Source organism: Lytechinus pictus, chromosome 12, assembly GCF_037042905.1.
Source record: "Lytechinus pictus isolate F3 Inbred chromosome 12, Lp3.0, whole genome shotgun sequence".
Lineage (NCBI taxonomy): Eukaryota > Metazoa > Echinodermata > Echinoidea > Temnopleuroida > Toxopneustidae > Lytechinus > Lytechinus pictus.
In genome coordinates, this window is record NC_087256.1 from 16,445,268 (window position 1) to 16,457,844 (window position 12,577).

A 12,577-nucleotide genomic window follows, 5' to 3' on the forward strand; every position below is an offset into this window, starting at 1 on the left:
TGTGTGGTAATGTCGTGTGGTATTGTCCTGTGGTAAATTGGAACATTTACCACACAACATTACCACAGGAATACCACATGAATGGATTAATATACGGTAACATTTACCACACAAGGGATTAATTTATGGTAACAATTTTTACCACATACCAGTTACCACACACCAGTTACCACATGCATTACCACACACCATTTACCACATAGATTACCACACACCATTTACCACATAGATTACCACACGACAGTTACCACACCATTTACCACACACCAGTTACCACACATCATTTACCACACAAATTACCTCACATTTTACCACACACCAGTTACCACACCCGTTACCACACATCATTTACCACACGAATTACCTCACATTTTCCAACACGCCTTACCACACAAATTATGTCACATTTTACCACACACCGGTTACCACATGCATTACTACATACGATTTACCACATACACCACCACACACCAGTTACGTAACTGGTGTGTGGTAATGCATGTGGTAACTGGTGTGTGGTAAAATATGAGGTAATTCGTGTGGTAAATGGTGTGTAGTAAACACTCACCAGTTACCACATGCATTACAATTACCACACACGTTACCACACATATTGTACATACTACACATAATACCATGCATCAGAGTCATTACCCAAAATGTGTGTGGTAACTAGTGTGATGGTATGTGTGATAACTGATGCATGATAATGTATGTAGCAACTGGTGTGTTGCAATGTGTGTGGTAACTGGTTAGATACATCACAGATCATGGGTATGAATTTGGTAGCAGTAGAATGTATTCATGACCCTATGGACTTTTATAAGATTAAGAAAATACAACACCTTCAATGAACAAATAACAAATGATTTTACAAGTGATATAGTAAGTACTGGTATTTAGCTCATAGAGTCATCAATTTACAATACTGGTTTACATTTGCTATTGACAAAAAATGTATAACAGCTGCTTTACTCAACAAACAGTGTAACATAACAGTAACTATCAAAGAAATTACAGTGCATATAAATACTTTTTAAAAAAGATACATTTCTTCTAAATACTTAAAAAAGTTACCTCAAAGGCTATCAGGCTTTTCAGCAAACCAAATTAACGACCATTGTAGGTTTTTTTGCAGGTTACACATACAGAATGGACTGATTACTCTTTGTTTTATGCTTAAAGACAAAAATGATTAAACTCTTAATCGTTTTTAAGAAAATGAACAAAACATAAGGATGTGTCTACAATAGGTAATATCATATAAGTAGCTGCGTCAAAGTGCACTGTACTCAAAATTGCGTATAACAAAATGCATAATTATCACAAGTTTACTTCAAGGCCGAAGGGCAAGTAGAAATAGACGAGAGATGATAATATGTATTTGGAGTCCACTCAGTTTAGAATAGTGTTCAAAGGAACGAATAATTTGATCAATTTACGCACCAAAAATGAAAACTAGGACAATACCCTGGCATGTAATATCTGAATTAAAGGAAAATAACACCCAAAACATAATACCACATGATCCCATTGATAAATACAGGACAATCAAAATGAATCCACTCATACCCTAATCCAATTACAGAGTACCACCTTTTCAAAGTTGGCCTCTTACAGTGTGGTTTGAAGTTTCTGGATGGAGGTCGCCATTTTCGCGGGGTTAGTTAGAAAATTATTACATCAGCGACGAACTACATCTCTAAACGTTTAGGCATTATATATTCTATTTTATCAATAACAAATCAAATGTACAGATAAAACTCATAAAAATATTAGTTAAAATTTGTTTAATATATGGTAGGTTCAAAATACAATTTGATGAGTTTTAATGATAAGATTTACACCCCAATTTCCGCTGCCAATTTGTAAATCGTAGATTAGGGTGTAATTTTTATCATTAAAACTCATCAAGTCGTAATTTGAACCTATCATATAATATTAAACAAATTTTAATAATATTTTATGAGTTTTATCTGTACATTTGATTTATTATCGATGAAATAGAATATATAATGCTCAAACGTTTAGAGATGTAGTTCGTCGCTGACGGAATAATCTCCATCCATAGACTTCGAACCAGAAGATGCCAACTTTGAAAAGGTGGTACTCCATACTGGGAAATCGGTTTAGGGGTATATGAGTGGATTCATTTTCATTGTCCTGTATTTATCAATGGTATCATGTGGTATTATTTTCCTTTAAGATATTGTACTGGTTTATATCATGGCATTACAAAGTTCATCTGTAGTGCACACTGTGTCAAGTGCACAAACCTATTCAGGGTTCTCACAGAAATTTGAAAACAGGATTCCATGACCTCTCCATGACTAAATTGATGCTTTCCATGACTTAATTCCTTTCTGGCACAGTTTACAAAATCAGACATGTTATGATCATGAACACCAATTATAATAGTAGAGTGCATCACAGAGTATGAGAGGTGCGAGACATAAAAAACTAGAAAGCTGTCATAGCCAAGAGGTAAATGCAATTCCACGACTTTTCACATATCCCTGACTTTCCATGACCAATTTTTTCCAGGATTTTCCATGACTGTGGGAACCCTGTAATAATACTGCATTGACAGCTATCATTTTTAAAGTTAATTTCAATTTCCTTCAAACATTTTACTCATCTCTTTTTGGTTGGTCCTTGAATATATTGGCAGGTCGTCTATAAAAGCATGTACATCGTTAAAAAAGGCTTTTGGCAGGAACTTTTGGCAAGTAGTCTACAGTATCAATGCATGTAAATTTGGGTGAAAGAATCATACATGTACATTAATTCTTAAGAAAAGTTTGTGGTTGTATTACACTATCACTTAGAGGTATTAAAAAGACAGCAGTTGCAGCAAACAATTATTTCATGAGAAATTGTCAAAATATTGTACATAATCTCTAGATCTAGCTGGTACATTAATGTAAACTTGTATCTTTGTAAAATCACTAATTATGAAGTTAAAATCAATTATTCTGATGATCACTAACACAGAAAAGCATATGTGGGACAGGACAGTGTATTATGATTGATTTGAAAAATACCTGACATTTGATAGAATTACATGCTTATTTTGCTCATTTCTCAGCAATTACACATTTTCTTCCCGAGCTATAATTCTGGCACATATCTTTTATATTTTGCTGGTAATTCTATTGGATTCTGTTCGAACTCATCTTAAGATTGTTACTTCAACTGGTAATTTATCTTTAAAGGTATATTTGTATATGATACGGGCTCAACATAATCTAAAATAAAGTAATTTTTACCATGCAAAATAGTGAAAATTTTATCAAAACCAGATAAAATTAATGAAATATTTACAAAAATATTGGTCATCAACACATGCAAGTAGATACATGTAAGTTTATGATATCATGCCCACATTTTTATTGTTTTCATGTTACCAGATAAAATAATAATTTACTTCATGTGTGTAATAGGTATGTCTTCCAATCCCATGTAGCAAAAGAACTTCCAGCAATAATCAATACAGGTAAGTCACATCAATACAGTTTACAATCCGATTTGTTTCATTCTTGGTAAACAAAATTAAATGCACAATTTTATATACAAAATAATAGGTTGGGGATACATGTACACGTACAATGTACGTCAGTATGACATCATCAGCTTGCTACTTGCATATGCTTAGAGCTCTTTCACCAATATAATGCAGAGGTTAGAATGTCATACATTACTTTATTATCCCTTGTCTAATTTGGATTAATTTTTCACTTTTGTTAAAAAGTAATAAAAGGCAATATCCATGGTTACCCTTATGCTTGACCTCAATGCGTGTTCGATTTTACACAACACATTATCTTGCGAGATACAAAGCGCTTTGAGATGCCATCCATGAGATTAAAAAAAAATCAAATTACCAGGCAGTGACAGTGTTGTTGGAAGTACAGAGCAAAGATCAGGAATATGGTAGGTCTTCTCAAATTGTATTTGGATTTAGGTTGTTGACAACTGGAGGAGAGGAAGGAGCTAATTCCATGGCCTTGGAGCAGTAGTGGAGAAAGTTGCATCACCAGTAGCTAATTTGTAGGTGCGTAATGATCACAAAAATAAAAAGGCAAGTGCGCCTGGAATGAAAATGACGCACAAGGGATTCCTTAGAATACATGTAATCTGGATCTCTGTCATTGACTTTGAAAATCAGGAGACGGACACTGATGTTCATGTATATCCTTTCCTTGACTTGCAGCCAGCGAAGTTGGCGTATGGCAAATGGCACAATAGATGCAGCATTCTGTACTATCTGCAGTCAGTCCAGATCGCCCTAATTCAAGCACGAAGAGCATTACAATAGTCCAGTTTAGATTGCGCTAAACCATGGACTGCTTTGTGGCAAGTAGAAATATAAAAGGCACTACCCATTGGCCTTTATTCTTCCAATCTGTTTGATGTTATACTGGTAGGGAGCAGGTTCCAATAGCACTATGAAAGGAGTTACGAAACCAGATGAATTGGTGCATATTCAGGACACCTTCCATTTCAACTTAAGGCATCTGCAAAAATAACAGAAGAAGATCAACATAAAGCCTTTCCTGCATTAACTATTTAATATTCATTAAAAACTACATGGTTTCAATATCAATTTCCAAACTTAAAAAAAAAATGATTAAAAAACAATGTGGGGTTTGTTACATATTTATACTTCAAATATTAACATGTAAAGTCAAGTCGGGGGAGGGGGGCTTGATGCCCTGAAGATCTGCTGCACCTCCAAACCATCTCTGTATAGGGAAGGACATTTTAAAGTAATTTTTTTTAAATATTTATTTTAATCAAACATGATTTTAATTCATGCTTTTTTTAAATGTGTTTTAAATGGTTATGGGATAATTCCATCAGTTTGAATAAGAAATTACAAGTTGCCAATGAAGATCAATTCTGATGTGATAATAAATGCATGTTAGGTGTTGATGTTTCACTTATGCCTATCTATTACGTTTGAATTGACAACAGCATGAACCTTGTAAGAGCATTAATTATTAGACAAGCTTTGTATCGAGTGGTTACAAAATCAAAATTATTCAACTGCATCTCATGTTCATGCACATGTAAATAATCAAAATAACACAATAATTATAAAAAAATACCTTCCAAAAAGGATAAATTTGTACACACCATTATATCTGCATGAATATTGTTCTTTTAGTCCACCTATAATAATACAGCTGATGAGAGTTTGAATGATGGTATCAAGATGGTGCTTATACCAGGGCTGCAAAAGAGAGAAAAAAAATAAAATGTTAACCTCAATCATGCCAAGAAATTGCAAAATCTACAAGTACATGTCCCAGCCATGGCACATGCACAGTAGGTAAGACGTAAAATATATGGTGAAGTAAGCCTAAGGGTCCTACAAGTAATTCTTTGCATGTGCCACTCATTAATGTATGCAATTTCAATGTTCAATTTTTACATGAAACTGTGACAGCAGTGTCAGTGTGAGGAACATATTAATGCAAAGAGTATCCAGCAACTGTCTGCAGCTTACTTTATGTCGCTTCATTTTTGTCTTTTTACCAATAATAATATGAATCTTTTAAAGTGCATAGCTTTCGGAATGGGCAGGAACCCTTTCAAATATGGCTGGCAAAATGAGGCATTTAGAAAACTCTGCAGGATTTTTCAGGTAAGTTATGGTCTAACTTTCAGATTTGAGAATTCTAGATCTAATCATCATCTTGATTTTTAACTTCCACAAATTAAAGACAATCTGTATAAAAGCTTTAAATATACAATAGTAATAGGCCCTAAATGTGGTTAAGTTTAGGCCTTACATTATTTTTATTTTATTTTACTATCGGTAGGCCTATGAATATATTATTATTCTTATACTTTATCTTTAGCAGTTTTAGAACACATTAAATTGAATAGATATTTGACAAAAAATCTAACAAATTTTGAGGTAAAATTAGTTTTCTGGAATCGCCAGATCAACCGTTGTGAAACTCTATTAGCGCCAAATTACACTCTAAATTTGTCATTAGAATGTCCAAACCGATACACGTCAGCCTGGAATCTAGTACTTGCACAATCAGCTATGCATTTGCACCAATTCCCTCTGTATTTTCTTGCATGTGGACGTCTCTCGACTTAAAGGTCATGTCATTGTGTTATATAGCTTGGGAATTGCAAGCAAGTGATCCTTTGAAACGTTTACCTGCTTAAAATTAACATTTCTTAAGCCTTAATTTTGTATATTTAGATTACAAAGGCTTACAATTGGAAAAATTAAATGTTTGCCCAAAAATTATTGTGGGAAAGGTGGATTTTTTAAGGGAAATCCATCTTTGTGTACCAAGTTCTACAGGCTCCGTGAATGAAAATACCCCTAGTACAATGTAAAAATGATAAAAATATCATCACAGAATCCTCTAAGTACAGTTAGGACCATTGACAGATAAGGTGCCCCAAGATTGCGCTCATCCGAATCTGCGCGATTCTGATAATGGAAGATACGCAACGACTCCAAACAAAAAATAAACTTTACACCTGAAAGAGCCTACATGTACTGTACTTACATTGTCTTACCTACATGTACTGCCCGATGCCTCCTGACATGTAGAGCAACAACAAAGGACCTCCACTCCTGGCGGCCAGTGGTTCTGGACCGTCTTCTGGAAACTCCCCCGGGCTAGGTCATATTCTCCGACTTCATCTCCTCCTCAAATGTGATGCCAGGGCAGGTAGTTTTGGGTCTCCCTCTCTTTCTCCTGAAATGTCATAAACAGATCTATTCATAAAAAATCTGACTTAAAATCGTGGGAAAATAATGAATTTAGGGCATTGGCAAGAGTTCCATATGCACCCCCACTAAAATTGAAAATAAAAACATGAAGGTTCAGAATAATATATCGAGCACAATATGAAACATATATGATGGGGGAGTGGATAGTACTAGGAGTGGAAATACATACTAAAAAATATGGCTTTATTCCGTCAAATTTCGAGCATGTATGGATGTATCTAGTGTGTGTAATTGTCCATAGACATCGGTTTATTTACTCAAGGGTCTGTGAGTCAAGTCTAGGCGAACTATTGGCTGATAATCGTTAAAGGTCAAGTCCACCCCAGGAAAATGCTGACTTGAATAAATAGAGAAAAATCAAACTAGCTGAGTGCTGAAAATTTCATCAAAATCGGATGTAAAATAAGAAAGTTCTGACATTTTAAAGTTTCGCTTATTTTTCACAAAACAGTGATATGCACAACTAGGTGAGTCAGTCGATGATGTCCATCACTCACTATTTCTTTTGTTTTTTATTGTTTGAATTATACAATATTTCATTTTTTATAGATTTGACAATAAAGACCAACTTGACTGAAACATATAGTATTAAACAATGCTAATTCCACATGTTCAGGGAGGAATTAATTGTTGTATCACTTGACAATGAGGAAAAAAATTAGAATATTTCATATTTCATATGATAAAATACAAAAGAAATAGTGAGTGGATGACGTCATAGTCTCCTCATTTGCATACCAGCGAGGATGTGCATATAACTGTTTTGTGAAATGAAGCGAAACTTGAAAATGTCATAACTTTCTTATTTTGCATCCGATTTCGATGAAATTTTCAGTGTTATGCTTGTTGGATTTTTCTCTTTTTATTCAAATAAACTTTTTGTTGGGGTGGACTTGTCCTTTAAAATACCCCTTCCGGCATCAGCACTTCTCGCTAGCAAATAAAACGAGGTGATCTCAAGTCCCAACTAAGGTGCCAACACAAGGGTAAAAAAAAATATAGAAAAATCTGAAGTGAACGAACTGGAATGGAATTAAGTCTCAACAATATTATTTTTTATCATGTTGGTGGGGGGTACATTGGAATTGCATATGGAACTCTTACCAGGGCATTTCATGTGACGTCCTAAAAATGCAGCCTCTGTGACTGTGCTTTCTTATCGAAATCTTCGCATCATGTGTAATAGGTCTGTGTAAAGTGAATAGGTGCGCAGACATCGGCCACTATTAGTATTACCCAGTTGTTGTGTGTACGGACAGGTTGTGTGTCCGGACGATCAATTTTAGAAAGTCATTTGGAAAAAATTACAAGCAAAGTTCCATCAATTTTTAGTACAAAATATTAGGAAATATTATAAAGAACAAAATAGAAGATGATAACAAGTATTGAATTCATATTTTTAGTGTAATCCAAAGATAAAAAGAGGGCTTCAAAAAGATAAACTGTCCGGACACCCGACCCCATCCTAGTACCAGTATGGTTGGAACTACCCCTTATCGACCACCTAATCTTCTAAGCATCATATCTGCGAAAATATTCATTGATTTTACCCAGTTTTCGTCTCATTTGTGCAGAAAATTGAGCAGATCAGATTTCCATGTTTCGCTCGGCGACTCCGATTCAACCCGTGTATATATGGACGAACAACAAATACGACGATTTTACATTTGCTCATTTGCACCCGTCTTTTGAAACCGACCACCCGCCGTACACCAAGTTTACGGCCGATTCTAGTCACGGTGGCGAAATATTTTTATTCTTCCAAATAAATTCTACGATGTCAACATGCTTAATAATCGTCTCACTACTTCCACTGCGAGCTCCGGCACATGATTCAACGATTGATGACGGATATTTGTTCTAAAGCCATTTCCTATCGGATTTCTTGGTTTTTCAGCGGGGTTTGGGTCTGGTCAATACAATTTTGATTAATTCTACTAAAATTTTACTCTTTGTTCCATTTTTTTGTCGTAAAATTGATTCTTACCGTTTCTATGGACACTGCGCCTACTCTCCCGCGCGTATCGTTTGTAATACGCAATAATTTTAACGTGCGCAAGATGGTCGGTTTCAAAAGAGGTGGTCGATATGTGGTAGTCTCACCATACGGTATACCCAGTTGTTGTGGGTCCGGACAGGTTGTGTGTCCGGACGATCAATTTTAGAAAGTCATTTGGAAAAAATTACAAGCGAAGTTTCATCAATTTTTAGTACAAAATGTTAGGAAATATTATAAACAAACAAGAAAATGATTACAACTGTTGAATTTATATTTTGTGTGTAATCCAAAAACAAAAAAGAAGGCTTCAAAAATATAAAGTGTCCGGACACCAGACCCCCATCCTACCACTAACTTAATTTTGTTCAATCAAAATGTAAGTAGGCCTAGCCTTAGACCAAAAGCTTCAGTCTCTGTATTTTGGTTGTTCCGCTGAACTACGTTGGCTCCACTCACCATACATAGACTGAAGGGGATGGGGCCCCGTACCTACAGCCAACGTATAGTGAACTAGCGTTTTATAGATCGCGATTTAAAACTGTTTTTTAAGCAAAATTGAAAGTTTCATGGTTTCCATTATAAGGGAAATATAAATAAATTAAGTAATTGCATACCTTGGGCCGGAGTTATTGAAAAAAATCCTCTGGATGATTGAGAAATCTGTCATCTAAGACATTTTCACATGACCTGACGGTTTTTCTTGCAAGTTGCCATCTTGAATGACGTCATTATCGTATTAACTTAATGTCTCGAATCGATATATCGCGATTATAACTAGTACTAGTACTATTATAACTAGTATCGTTTATCTTCGGTTTCGTTCGCATCTGGAGCAGATCGTATAATATCGAAAGCAATATCGATATCACATTCGTGATTGTTGACGTTCGTTTGTAAATATTTTATAGTTTGGCTGCCATTTTGACCATTTTTATCGTGTTCAACCCAATTAAACATCGGTAAAGTATATTTTTCATGCCTTTTTCATCTATATCGTTTAAAGTATTTAAATGTTAAAACATGAAGTTTTAAAAGTTTGTTATTTATACATCCTGAGATTGTAAATTCGATGTGTAAAATTACATCAAACTTTGGACTGTGAATTGACAAAAGGGAGGGAATGAGAACACATGCGAGCCCACACGTACACCCTACCGTCGGTAAATGGGGATTACAGTAAAATGTCAGAAATTGTTGAATAAATCCCCAGAAACGACGGTTATTCCTGTCTAGCCTAGCCTAGGCCTAGGCCTAAATGACCATGTCATGACTGGCCGAGATATTTTCCCAAGAAAATCAATTATTTCTCTTAATTTTTTATGAGAATTTTTGCACACTTACTCATAAGAATACAAGGAACATCATCAATTGAAAGATTTTGTAAAATAACAGGAAATTCACGTTAAATCTAAACTCAAATCGTTTAGGTGTGCTGTGTGCAGACTTGAGACCACCAGCCAGTGGTCCACATCACAGCAGCGAGCAGGCGCTCGGGGCCGGGCGAGCGCCCGGTTAGACAGGATGGGATTGCCAGTGTCATGTCATTTTCATTGACGAATCTTAAGCTAGTTGCAAGCCGGGGCATTTAACAAACTATGAAAAGAAAATCATAGAAAATGGTTATCTAACTTACTGTTTAGCCTATACTGCAAATATGTTCGAAGTCGTTGTCCATATCTAACCCGTATTCTTTAAGTAGTTGAATTATTAACGGCCTTCTTCGTCACACTTCTCGATCGAGCTCAATAAACTGCATGCAACGCATCGCAAACGGAATTCTTTTCAAATGTTGGCGGTAAGTGCGCATGCGCAAGCCTGTCGCCGCCCACCCCCCCCCCCCGGCGAATCAATTTTTAATTTTGATAGGGGGTGAGCTGAGGGGGGTCTAAGTTATGGGTTTGATAACTTTTTTGTGTGGTATTTCTGATTTTCAACAGAAGGGCAATAACACACAAATACCACATATTTGAATTGACATTACTACACAATGGGCTAATGTGGTAACATGCTTTTGTGGTAATTTTGATTTACCACAGCAGTATAACAATACCACACAAATACCACATATTTGAATTGACATTACCACACAATGGCATCATGTCAGTGGCGTAACAGGCGGGGGGCAGGGGGGCATGGTGCCCCCCTGGCGGATTTCACCGGGAAAATAAAAAAAAGGGAAAAAGAAAAAAGGGAGGGAGAAAGAAAGGGAAAGGGGAAGGAAAGGGGAAAAGGAAAAGTGAAAAGAAAACGATTTTCTTTTAATGGAAAAGGAAAAAAAGCGGGAAAAGGCACGAAAGAAGAACATTTGACAAAGAAAAAATCATTCCGAATTAGGCTTATGTGATGCAATAGCATGATGGGAAATAAATTAAAAGATGACAATGGCAAACAATAGAAAGAAACTGAGGTAGAATGGAATTAGTCAAAAGCTAGATTAGAAAACAAAGAAAAGGGACAATAATAAAATAATAATAACACGACCGGGCTGCCGAGGATTGAAAATAAAGAGCGGGGACAAAGATGGGCTGCATACAACATTGTGCTATAAGCTTGTTAAATTTTAAGCAAATCATAATTAAGCTACCGGGCTTTGCCCCGGACCCCATCTATAACCATAAATTGGCGCTATAATGCCCGCCGTTCAATCACTGGCGTACAGGCGCGGGGGAGGGGGGGGGGTCTTGGTTCCACACCCAAGAGGAAATAAAAGAAATTATAGGAGAGTATAATGAAATGAATGGAAACAATGAAATGTGTTATTTGTTGAATATAATGGAAAAAATTTATCAAATAATTAGAATTTAATTTCAATAGGCAATTTTTTTCCAGCTCGCTTTGCACGCTGGCGACTTTTAACAAAATTTAATTAAATTCAATTCACTTTATTGACATCCTTTAAAAAGGTACAATATACAATATCATATGAACAATCAAAACAATACATAAACAAATCAATATAATGACAAATAAAAAGAGTAGAACCAACATGGATGTAGGATGTAAATTTTCCCTCATTGCTATGTTTTGCCCCCCTCAAATATATTTGGTTCATTACGCAACTGGGTTGAATAAATGTGTTGTGTGAAAGCTATATTCTGTATATACCCGCGATTTGATTAAAATAGGTTTAAATGGCTCTGATATTAAGGTTCCAGGGGCCCCGTCCCGGATCCCAACCGCACAGCACTGCCGTATATGAGTATGGAAGGGTTGGGCCATATTGGCCCCCAAAAGCTCTACAAAAGAGAACAAAAAAAGGAGAAATGAAAGGCAAAGGCAAAGCTAGTGTAGGATATTTTATTTACTGAATATGATTTTCAAAATATCTCAAAGTTAGATTCTCATGAAAATGTGAATTTTGATTTACCACAACAGTATAACAATACCACACAAATACCACATATTTGAATTTACATTACCACACAATGGCATCATGAGGTAAATGCATTCATGTGGTAATTTTGATTTACCACAGAAGTATTCAATACCACACAAATACCACATATTTGAATTTACATTACCACACAATGACATCATGAGGTAACATGCATTCCTGTGGTAATTTTGATTTACCACAGAAATTTAACAATACCACACAAATACCACATATTTGAATTTACATTACCACACAATGGCATCATGAGGTAACATGCATTCCTGTGGTAATTTTGATTTACCACAGAAATTTAACAATACCACACAAATACCACATATTTGAATTTACATTACCACACAATGGCATCATGAGGTAACATGCATTCATGTGGTAATTTTGATTTACCACAGAAGTACCACATAGACAACAAATT

At 35.6% G+C, this 12,577-nt stretch overlaps 1 long non-coding RNA gene across 1 annotated transcript; it reads right to left on the minus strand.

Annotated features, from left to right (window-relative positions):
* Positions 1-866: 866 nt before the first annotated feature.
* LOC135156109 (uncharacterized) lies at positions 867-10,529 on the minus strand. Its single transcript, XR_010295220.1, has 4 exons — positions 10,402-10,529; positions 6,543-6,734; positions 5,140-5,236; positions 867-4,517 (listed from the first exon to the last, which is right to left on the minus strand). It is a non-coding gene; the product is annotated as an uncharacterized LOC135156109 (long non-coding RNA).
* Between the last annotated feature and the right edge of the window lie 2,048 nt (positions 10,530-12,577).